General features: G+C 34.5%; 1 pseudogene; it reads left to right on the top strand.

Moving 5' to 3' along the window:
- The first annotated feature begins 298 nt into the window (after window positions 1-298).
- On the top strand, window positions 299-964 carry LOC122491341 (annotated as a pseudogene).
- The last annotated feature ends 11487 nt before the right edge of the window (window positions 965-12451 follow it).

Raw genomic sequence — 12451 nt, 5'->3', positions numbered from 1 at the left:
TTTCTTTTTCCTGCCTTCAACCTGAGTGTGGTACAGCAACATACACAAGGGCATAGGTATGGAAAGTGTATAGTTAATGCTATTAGAAACTGCCAAACTATTTCTAAAAGAAATAGTATCATTTCATATCCCCACTAGCAATGGATAAGAATTATAGTTGCTTACCTTCTTACAAACACTTAGCATTTTCAGTATTTTCAAAAATTTTGTTTTAGTTATTCTGCTGGATATTTGGTAGTAACTCATAGTGGTTTTAATTTTTAATTCCCTAGTGACTAGTAAGTTAGAATATCTTGGAGCGACAGCGACGCAAGATGGCAGCCACCACGGGCTCGGGAGTAAAAGTCCCTCGCAATTTTCGACTGTTGGAATAACTGGAAGAAGACCAGAAAGGAGTAGGAGATGGCACAGTTAGCTGGGGTCTAGAAGATGACGAAGACATGACACTTACAAGATGGACAGGGATGATAATTGGGCCTCCAAGAACAATTTATGAAAACCGAATATACAGCCTTAAAACAGAATGTGGACCTAAATACCCAGAAGCACCCCCCTTTGTAAGATTTGTAACAAAAATTAACATGAATGGAGTTAATAGTTCTAATGGAGTGGTGGAACCAAGAGCCATATCAGTGCTAGCAAAATGGCAGAATTCATATAGCATCAAAGTCGTCCTGCAAGAGCTCCGGCGTCTAATGATGTCTAAAGAAAACATGAAACTCCCTCAGCCGCCCGAAGGACAGTGTTACAGCAATTAATCAAAAGAAAAACCACAGGCCCTCCCCTACCCCCCTCCCATTCGATTTAAGCAGTCTTCATTTTCCACAGTAGTAAATTTTCTAGATACGTCTTGTAGACCTCAAAGTACTGGAAAGGAAGCTCCCATTCAAAGGCAATTTATCTTAAGATACTGTAAACGATACTAATTTTTTTGTCCATTTAAAATATATAAGTTGTGCTATAATAAAAAAAAGTTAGAATATCTTTTTATCTGCTTATTGGCCTTTCACAGGCTTTTAATTCTTTTACTCATTTTTTGAGTCATTTGAATTATTACTGAGTTATCAGTGTTATTTATACATTTTTGATATAATATTCTTGTTCAAGTCTTGATGAATATACATATTCATTTCTTCTGAAGAGATACCTAGAATTGGAATTTCTGGGTCACAGGGTAAATGTAGATTTAGATTCATAAGAAACTGATGACTAGTTTCTAAAGAGGTAGTCAAGATAATTCCTTATGAGTTTCACATATTTCTGTATTTCTCTCCAGCAAAGACACTGAGAGCCTTTGTTCCAGACTATTTTTTGTGTCCATACACACACACACACACACACATATATACATACACATGCACACACATATATAAAGGGAGAGAAAACAGACTAAAAGGATAGAGCTTGCTCTCTCTCCAGATTCATTAAGGATCCAATGTGAAAACATGTCTTCCTTAAAGGCAGAGGTCAGACGGGTTTAGTGCACATTATAAAACAATTAAATTTCTGAAGTTTGTGATTCCTTAGTTAGGATGTGACCACTGGACCCATCTATGTGGAAACTCTCTATTATTTTTGTGGGACCTGGTGGTCAGGGGAAACATACAAACATGAAGCCTATGCTGCTTACTGTGCCATGAGCAATAAGTTATTTAAGTTTATTTTATTTATTTTGAAAGAGAGGGAGAGAGCATGTGCACATGCATGCATGCAAGCAGGAAGGGTGCAGAGAGAGAGGGAGGGAGGGAGGGAGAGAGAGAGAGAGAGAGAGAGAGAGAGAGAGAATATCCCAAGCAGTCTCCATGCTGTCAGTACAGAGCCTGATGTGGGGCTCAATCTCATTAACCATGAGATCATGACCTAAGCCAAAATCAAAAGTCAGATGCTTAACTGACAGAGCCACCCAGGTGACCCAAAAGTCATTTATGTATCATGCAGAAATCTTGTGTTTTCTGATAGCTACAGAAAACAGCAAAGGATTAAAATATTACCTGCCAAGTTATGATAAATCTCAGACAATTCACAATTATTGATAAGTGACAATTTATACTCTCCTTAGCAATGTTTAATGGTATTGAATATTGCATATTCCTCCCCAAGTTTTATATTGTTTAATGTATTTTTAAAATATTTATGCTTCATAAAGAATTTTAATTGAGGGGTGCCTGGATGGCACAGTGGGTTAAGCATCTGGATCTTGATTTTGGCTCAGGTCATGATCTCAAGGTTTGTGAGATCGAGCCCTGAATGGTGCTCTATGCTGAAAGTGTGGAGATTGCTTGGGATTCTTTCTCCCTCTCTCTCTGCCCCACCTTTCAAAAATAAATAAATAAACATTTAAATAAAAACAAATTTTAAATTGATTTAAAAAAAATTTTTTTAACGTTTTTTTTATTTATTTTTGGGACAGAGAGAGACAGAGCATGAACGGGGGAGGGGCAGAGAGAGAGGGAGACACAGAATCGGAAACAGGCTCCAGGCTCTGAGCCATCAGCCCAGAGCCTGATGCGGGGCTCGAACTCACGGACCGCGAGATTGTGACCTGGCTGAAGTCGGACGCTTAACCGACTGCGCCACTCAGGCGCCCCTAAATTGATTTTTTATTAAGGTGTTAAAAATTTTATTTCCTATTTTAGTTTCCATTGTTTAAGATTAGCCATTTTATTATTATTCTTTTTTACCTGGTATTACTGTTAAAGGCATTTGCCTTTGAGACTTATTTATTATTTCCAAGAACTAAATTATTAGGTGGCATACAATTTTATATGAGACTTTCTTTCTAAGAGTTTAAGATCTTTACAACTTTTATCAAACTGGGAAATTTTTAAACAATTTCTTAAATATTTTTTTTTTAGCTTATACAACTTCAAAACAAATAGAATATATATTTGACTGGTTTATATTGACTCACAATTCACTGAAATACTATTCATTGTTTGTTTTATTTCTTTTGCCAGCTTTTTTTCTCTTTGGGTTTCTACATAGTTATTGCTTGATCACCATGTCATCAAGTTCTCTAATTTTTCTTCAAATGATCTTATCAGTTGTTATTCTTATTCAGTAACATTTAGATATCCCATAATATACTTTTATTCTTTAGAATATTCTTTGCTTCCTTTTTAGATCTTCTATTTCTTTCCACATACTGTTTGTGTTTTGTCTTTAAATATTTGAGCAAGTTGATAAGCTTATAATAGAGGTTTCAAAATCACACTTTCAATCCACCATATTTATTATTTCTGTCTGCAATGACTGATTTTTCTCTCAAATGACAGCCACATTTTCTAATTTCTTCACTTTGTGTTATTATTACTATTATTATTTTTTTTGTAGACTAATAGTATGAATGTTACATTTTGTATGGAACAGAATTTTGTTTTGTTTAATGATGGCTGATGTTTGTTTTGTCAGGCATTTTGGTTATTTATTAATCAATTTTATCATGTTAAGACTTGTCTTTAAGCTTTGTAAGGATGTGTCTAAATTATTCTAGGATTTTATTCTATAACTATATTAGCGTTACTACTAAGAAATGCCCTAGCTCACTATTGAATTCCCAAGTGTTCAATGAGGACATTTCAACTCTGTGTGAGTTTTGGGAAATGTTCATCTTATAGCATTCCTGACATTTGCTGTCTGGCCTCATGTAACATTTCACCCAATGCATGAATGCATTAGTATTTAAGCAATAGATTCAAAGATATATGCTATGGACAGTATTGGTGCCATTCATATGTTGAAGCCTTATTCCCAATGGGATGGTATTTGGAACGTGGACCTTTGGGAGGTAATTAGGTCATGATAAGAAAGTCCTTGTGAATGAGATTAGTGTCCTTATAAGAAGAGACATGAGAGAGACAATCTCACTCTTCAACTTATGGGCATACAGCAAGAAGGCATCTTTCTGCAAATCAGGAAGATTACCCTTATGAGGAACTAAATAGTCTGGTCTCTTAATCTTGAACTCTCTAGCCTCCAATGCTGAAAGAAATAAATTGTTTCAGCCACTCAATCTATGGTATTTTTACTAAAGCAGCCCAAACAAATAAAGACAATACTTTTATGCAGATATCTGGAGCTCATTTTCTGTAAAATTCCTTTTTCCATAGTACTCATATGCCTGTTTACAATTTTCATCCAGAAGACTTCCTGAATTCAACTCAGCAAGACTGTTTTACTTTTCGTGGATTTCCTAAATACAATGCCACCTGGGAAATTACCTCAGAAATCAGTCAGGGAAATCATAGGACTTTCATCATAGGTTTTCCTTCTCTCAGAATCAGAGTCTTTTGCTGCCAGTGGTCCAATGACTGAAAGCACTTGTTTTGTTTTATATTTTGCCCAATTTTCTAGTAGCTTATGAAAAAGGACCAACTCTAGTACTGGTTATTTTAATAGGATTAAAACAAGTCTCTGACACTTGTATTTACATTAAAAATGAAAATTACAGTTAGAGGGGTTGACCAATATAGCAATACAAGAGGCTCCTGAACTCACCTTCAAGCATAGGGTATATTAAATGTATAGCTATACACGAAGAAATTACCACTGAACAAAATCCAGAAAGCAGTTGAGCACCCCCTACACACTGGACAAGTGAGAATACACTCACATCAAAATGGGTAGGAAAGGCTGAGACACTTCCACCATAAACAGCATCTCTGGCACACTGACATACAATTGGGAGAGAACCCCTAATTTCTAGCTTCTCCCTGATCAGAAAACAGTCTAGCTCCCACATGTAGTGCCCCCATCTTTAACATTCCCATTTAAGGGGATGTGCCCCCCAAAACACACAACTCTGAAAGCCAGTGAGGCTTGCATCCATGAGACCCACATGACAATAGCAAACAAAGAGCTGTTGCAATCAAGCATGGGAGCACTTGTAGCTATACCCCCAGGGCTCAGTATATAGGAAATAGACAAAGTCCTCAGTTTTTCTCTGAAAGAAGTCCATTTACATACTTTCAAAGCTATGGCTTGAGAGCCAGTTTTCTAATTTAGAACACATTTAGGGACTAGCTATAATCCTCCAAAGAGACTGGGAAAAATGGTAGATGTTGCCACCTTCTCCATCTACCTCATGCCAAGACACCAATAACTCCCTGGAAGAGCTTGTATACATGTCTGGTGCTCCAGCTCTTATGCCTTCTTCCTGAGGACTCCAAATTACCTGGCTCTAATAACCAATGGAGCTTGTATTCATGAGTTGCACAGGACTGTAGCAAACAAAGAAGCAGTTTTTAATAAGCACAAGAACACCCAGAGAAAAAGTGAGGACCAGATGGCTTTGCTACTAAAGATTTAAGGAAAAGCTAATCTAAGTTTTTTGCACACTAAAGGCAATTAAAAAAAGGAGGGGATATTTCCAAATTTATTTTATGAAGTCAGCATTATCTTTTTGATACCAAAGCCAGGCAAGAACACTACAATAAAAGAAAACAGATTTAACCTGAGAGGGAATAATATGACTGGACCTAAATATAAGCATCAAGGGCTCACCAAAATTTATACTGAGTCTGGAGAAAGACGGTGGAGTAGGAGGACTTTGATCTCTCTCCAGACCACTTTTACAGATAGGTACCATCCACATATAAATCGATGAATTGGAGAGTGATTTCAAGATTGGCAGAACAAACTCCACAACTAAATATAGAGAAGAAGCTGCATCTAAAAGGTTAGAAAAGTCAGAAGGATGGAAAGAGGCTGTCCACAGGAGAGGGCAGAGAAATGGGCCCTTACACCAGGGAGTTCATACAGGGAAGACTAATCTCGATTAATATTTGGCTTTAAAAACTAGAGGGGCTTTTAGAAGGGGCGCCTGGGTGGCGCAGTCGGTTTAAGCGTCCGACTTCAGCCAGGTCACGATCTTGCGGTCCGGGAGTTCGAGCCCCGCGTCAGGCTCTGGGCTGATGGCTCAGAGCCTGGAGCCTGTTTCCGATTCTGTGTCTCCCTCTCTCTCTGCCCCTCCTCCATTCATGCTTTGTCTCTCTCTGTCCCAAAAATAAATAAACGTTGAAAAAAAAATTTTTAAAAATAAAAACTAGAGGGGCTGAATTCTGTGAGTTTTTAAAATCAGTAGGATTTGGAGCATAGAGCTTGAAAATTCAGCTGACTTAGGACTGGAAAATCCAGGTGGGCAAGTGATAACTAGGTCACCACCCCTAAAGAGACAGTAGCCTCTGCTAAACCCATCTATATGCTGTCCACAAGGGACTCATTTTAGATCTAAAGATACCTACAAAGTGGAAGTGAGGAGATGGAGAAACATTTATCATGTAAATGGATGTCAAAAGAAAACTGGAATAGCAATATTTATAACAAAATAAATGTTAAGATAAAGACTGTAACAAGAGACAAAGAAGGATTATACGCTAAAGGGAACAATCCAATACAAAGATATGACAATTGTAAATATTTATGCACCCAATGTAGAAGCACTCAAATACATAAAACAATTTATAACAAACATATAGGAAATAATCAGTAATGATACAATAATAGTAGGGGACTTTAAAATTCCATTTACATCGATAGACAGATCATCCAAACAGAAAATCAACAAAGAACAATAACTTGGAATGACACACTGGAATAAAAGATTTAATAGATATATTCAGAACATTCCATCCTAAAACAGAATACATATTCTTTTTAAGCACATGGAATATTCTCCAGAAAAGATCACATATTAACCCATAAGACAAATCTCAACAAATTTAAAAGGAGTGAAGTCATATCAGACATCTTTTCTGACTATAACACTATGAAATTAGAAGTCTATGATAAGAAGAATTTTAGAAAGACCACAAATACATGGAGGTTAAATAACATGCTACTAAACAATGAATGGGCCAACTACAAAATAAAAGAAGAAATAAAAGTACATGAAAACAAATGAAAATGAAAACACAATGGTCCAAAACCTTTGGGATACAGCAAAAGAGTTGTAAAAGTTTATAACAATACAGGTCTACTCAAGAAACAAGAAGAATCTCAAATAAACAACCTAACCTTACATGTGAAGGAGCTAGAAACAACAACAACAACAACAACAACAAATGAAGCCTAAAGGCAGTGTAAGGAAGTAAATAATAAATATTAAAGCAGAAATAAATCACATAAAAACTGAAAAAAAATTATAACAAATCAATGAAATCAAGAGTTGGTTGTTTGAAAAAAATCATGAAAATTGATAAAAATCTAGCCAGCATTATCACAAAGAGATACTTATTTTATCCAAATAAATAAAATTACAAATGAGAGTGAAGAAATAACCACAGAAATACAAGTAATTATAAGAGAATATTATATAAAACTATATGTCAACAAATTAGATAACCTGGAGGAAATGGATAAATTCCTAGAAATGCATAAACTACCAAAACTTATCAGCAAGAAATATAAAATTTAAACAGATTGATAACCAGAAAATAAATTGAATCAGTAATCAAAACATTCCCAGCAAACAAAAATCCAGGGCCAGATGGCTTCACAGGCAAATTCTACCAAACAATTAAGGGATAGTTAGTACCTATTCTTTTCAAACTATTTCAAAAATTAGAAAAGGAAGGAATACTTCCAAATTCATTCTATGAGGCTAGCATTATTATGATGCCAAAACCAGATAAAGACACCATTAAAAAAAAAGATCTACAGGCCAATATCCTGATGATCATAGATGCAAAAATCCTCAACAACATACTAGTAAACCAAATCCAACAAAACACTAAAAAAATCATTAACCATGATCAAGTGGGATTTATTTCTGGGTTGCAAGAGTGGTTTAATATTCAACAAATCAATCAATGGGATATATCACATCTCTAAGAGAAAGGATAAGAAACATGATCATTTCAGTAGATGCAGAAAAGGCATTTAACAGAGTACAACATCCATTCATGATAAAAACCTTCAACAAAGTAGATTTAGAGGGGACATACTTCAACATAACAAAGGCCATATATGAAACACTCACAACTAACATCATCTTCAATGAGGAAAAAACTGAAAGCATCTCCCCTGAAGTTAGGAAAAGACAAGGATGTCCACTCTCACCACTTCTGTTAATCATAGTACTGGAAGTCCTAGCCATAGAAATCAGACAAAAAGAAATAAAAGTCATCCAAATTGGTAAGGAAGAAATAAAATGTTCACTGTTTGCAGATGACATGACGTTATATATAGAAAACCCAAAACACTCTACCAAAAAACTGCTAGAACTGACAAACAAATTCAGTAAAGTCTCAGGACACACAAAATCAATATATAGAAATCTTTTGCATTTCTACGTACCAATAATAAAGCAGCAAAAAGATAAATTAAGAAAACAATCCCATTTACAATTTTATCCAAAATAAGGTATTAGGAATAAACTTAACCAAAGAGGTAAAAGACCTGTACTCTAAAATTATAAAACACTGATGCAAGAAATTGAAGATGACACAAAGAAATGGAAAGAAATTCTATGTTCATGTATTAGAAGAATATTTTTAAAAATATCTATACTACCCAAAGCAATCTACATATTTAATGCAATCCTTATCAAAATACCAACAGCGTTTTTAACAGAACTAGAACAAACTATTTTAAAATTTGTTTGGAACTACAAAAGACTACTAATAGCCAAAGCTGTCTTAAAAAGGAAAATCAAATCCAGAGGCATCAAAATTCCAGACTTGAAGTTATACAAGGTTTACTAATCAAAACCGTATGATACTGGTACAAAGTAGACACATAGATCAATAGAATGGAATAGAAATTAATGTTCCACAAAGCAGGAAAGATGAACAAATGGGAAAAGAACAGTTTCTTTAACAAATGGTGTTGGGAAAACTAAAGAACAACAGGTAAGAGAAAGAAACCGGACCACTTTGTTACACCATACATAAAAATAAATTCTAAATGGATTAAAGATCTAAATGTGAGACTGAAACCATAAAACTGTAAAAGGGGACACGGGCAATAACCTCTTTAACATTGGCCATAGCAACTACTTTCTAGATAACGTCTCCTGAGACAAGGAAAGAAAAAGCAAAAATAAACTATTGGGAATATATCATATTCAAAAGCTTCTGCACAACAATTGAAATAGTCATCAAAACTAAAAGGCAACCTACAGAGTGGGAGAATACTTTTGTAAATGACATATTTGATAAGGGGTTAGTATACAAAGTATATAAAAGAACTTCTACAATTGAACACCCAAAAAACAACCCAATTCAAAAATGGACAGAAGACATGAGCAGACCTTTCTTCAAAGAAGACATACAGAGGGACAACAGACATATAAAAATATGCTCATCATCACTTATCATCATGGAAATGCAAATCAAAATTACAATGAGTTACCACCTCACATCTGTCAGAATGACTAAAATCAACAATACAAGAAATAACAGGTGTTCATGAAGTTGTGGAGGAAAAGGAACCCTCCTGCACTGTTGGTGGGAATGCAAACTGGTGCAGCTATGTGGAAAACAATATGAAGTTCCTCAAAAAGCTAAAAGTAGAACTACCCTACATTGCAACCATCACACTACTACTTATTTACCTAAAGAATACACAAACACTAATTCAAAGGGATGGGTGAACTCCTATGTTTATAGCAGCATTATTTGCAATGGCCCAGATATGGTAGCAAGCCAAGTGTCCATCAATTGATGAATGGGTATGGACACACACACACACACACAAAACCATACAATGGAATATTATTCAAACATAAAAAACACAAAATCTTGCCATTTGCAATACATGGATGGAGTTAGAGTAACATGTGGAATTTAAGAAACAAAACAAATAAGCAAAGGGAAAGAGAGAGAGAGAGAAACCAAGAAATAGACTCTTAATTATAGAGAATGAATGGATGGCTACCAGAGGGTGGGTGGGGGAATGGTTTGAATAGGTAATGGAGATTAAGGAGTACATTTGTTGTGATGATCACTGGGTGATGTTTAGAATTGTTGAATCATTATATTGTATACCTGAAATCAATATAACACTATGTTAACTAATTGGAATTAAGAGAAAAAGTAAAAATAAAAAGTATGCATTGTAAAAAGAAAAACAAACAAACAAAAACAAACAAAGAAAGACAAAGAAAGAATGAAAGAAAAAATGATAAGCCGATATTTCTGGTGAACATGCAGAAGTCTTCAACAAAATATTAGCAAACTAAAGTCAATAGCATTAAAAGAGTCATACAACATGATCAAGTGGGATTTACTTTTGGAATACAAGGATAGTTCAACATCTGTGAGTCAATAAATGTGATGCACATTATCTAAACAAAGTATAAATATCATATAGTTATTCAGTATAGGCAGAAAATATTTGACAAAATTCACCATCTTTCCATTATAAAGAACTCTCAACTGGATAAACATAAAATGTACCTCAACATATTAAAGGCCATAAATTACAAACCCACAGCTAACAATCTATTTAATAATGAAAAGCTGAAAACTTTTCTTCTAAGATTGCAATAAAGCAAAGATCCCACTCTTACCACTATTCTTCAACATAGTACTGGAAGTCATAGCAAGAACAATAAATGAAAATAAAAGACATAAAAATTAGAAAGGAAGAAGTTATCTCTAATAGCAGATGACATAATATTACATATAGAAAACTCTGAAAATTTTAGCAAAAAACTGTTATAAATTATAAATGATTTGAATATATTTGCAGGATACAAACTCAATATAAAAATCAGTTGCAATTTCTATACATGAACAATGCACTATCTGAAACATAATTAAGAATTCAATTTATAAGAACATAAAAAAGAATAAAGTACTTAAGAATAAATTTAACCAAGTAAAATTCTATACACTGAAAACTTTAAGACCTTGATGAAAGAATTTGAGAAAGACATACAAAAATAATAAGCTACTCCAGCATGGATTCCAATCTTCATGGATTGGAAGAATTAATACTGCTAAAATGTCTATACTACTCAAAGCAATCTACAGATTTAATTCAATTTCTATCTGAATTCCAATGATTGTGGGGTTTTTTTTACTGAACTAGAACAAATAATCCTAAAAATTTTATAAAACCAGAAAAGATTCCCCAAAGCCAAAGTGATTTTAAGCAAGAATAAATCATGGTGCATCAACTTCCTGATTTCAAACTATATTTTAAATCTATAATAATAACAACAGTATGGTATTGGCAAAAGACACATTGATTATGGAACAGAATAGGGATCCCAGAAATAAATTCATGCATATATGATCAATTAATTTTCAACAAAATTTCCAAGAATACAAAACAGTGAAAGGTTATCTCCAATAAATTCTTTTGGGAAAACTGAACAGTTACATGAAAAAGAATGAAACTGGACCCCATCTCACACCATACACAAAAATCAATTCAAGATGGATTAAATATTTGAATGGAAGACTTGAAACTATAAAACTCTTAGAAGAAAATATACGGAGAGAAATTTGTGACATAGGTCTCGGCAATGAATTTTTGGATTTGACAACAAAAGCAAAGGCAAAGAGAAGCATAAACAAACAAGTGGGACTACATCAATCTAAAAAGTGTTTGTTCAACCCTAAAAATCGTTTAAATAACCCAATTAAAATATTGGCAGAGAATCTGAATAGACATTTTTCTGAAGAAGACACACAAGTGGTCAACAAGTACATGAAAAGATGTTCGACATCACTACTCATCAGAGAAATGCAAATCATAACCAATAAGAAATCACCTAATACCTATTAGAATGCCTATTATTTTTTAAAAAATGAGATAAATGCCAGTAAAAACATGAGAAAAAAGAGTCCTTGTACACTGTTGGTTGGAATGTAAACCGGTTAGTCACTATGGAAAACAGTATGATGACTCCTCAAGAAATTTAATATAGAACCACCATAGGGCCTAGCCACCCAACTTCTGAGTATATAATGAAAGGAAATTTTCTTCAATAATAAGGAAATCAAGTTGTTTGTGACAACATAGATGAATCTGGAGCACATTATACTAAGTGAATAAGTCAGACGGGGGAAGTCAAATACTACATGGTATCATGTGAATGTGGAATCAAAAGGAAGAAGGAAGGAAGGAAGGAAGGAAGGAAGGAAGGAAGCCAAGCATAGAAACAGAGAGTAGAGAAGTGTTTGCAAGGGACTGGCCTTAGCCCTTAAGTACTTAGCCCTTAAGTACTTAGTACAACCTGGCAAGTATACTTGATAACACCATACTGTAAAATTGAAATGTGGTCAAGTGTAGAATTTAAATACACAACACACACACACACACGCGTGCGCACACACACACAAGTTTGGTGAGGAATGTATTCACTTACTGCGGGAAGTCTTTCACAATGTATATGTGTATCAAGTCACCACGTTGTACACTTTACCCCACAATTTTGTCAGTTATATGCAATAGAGCTGAAAAAAATAAAATTCACAAAACTGCAACTACATATGCACAC

Source organism: Prionailurus bengalensis, chromosome C2, assembly GCF_016509475.1.
Source record: "Prionailurus bengalensis isolate Pbe53 chromosome C2, Fcat_Pben_1.1_paternal_pri, whole genome shotgun sequence".
In the NCBI taxonomy this organism is placed as follows: domain Eukaryota; kingdom Metazoa; phylum Chordata; class Mammalia; order Carnivora; family Felidae; genus Prionailurus; species Prionailurus bengalensis.
Note: the sequence above shows the minus strand (reverse complement) of the source record. Positions and strands in the feature narration are given on the sequence as shown.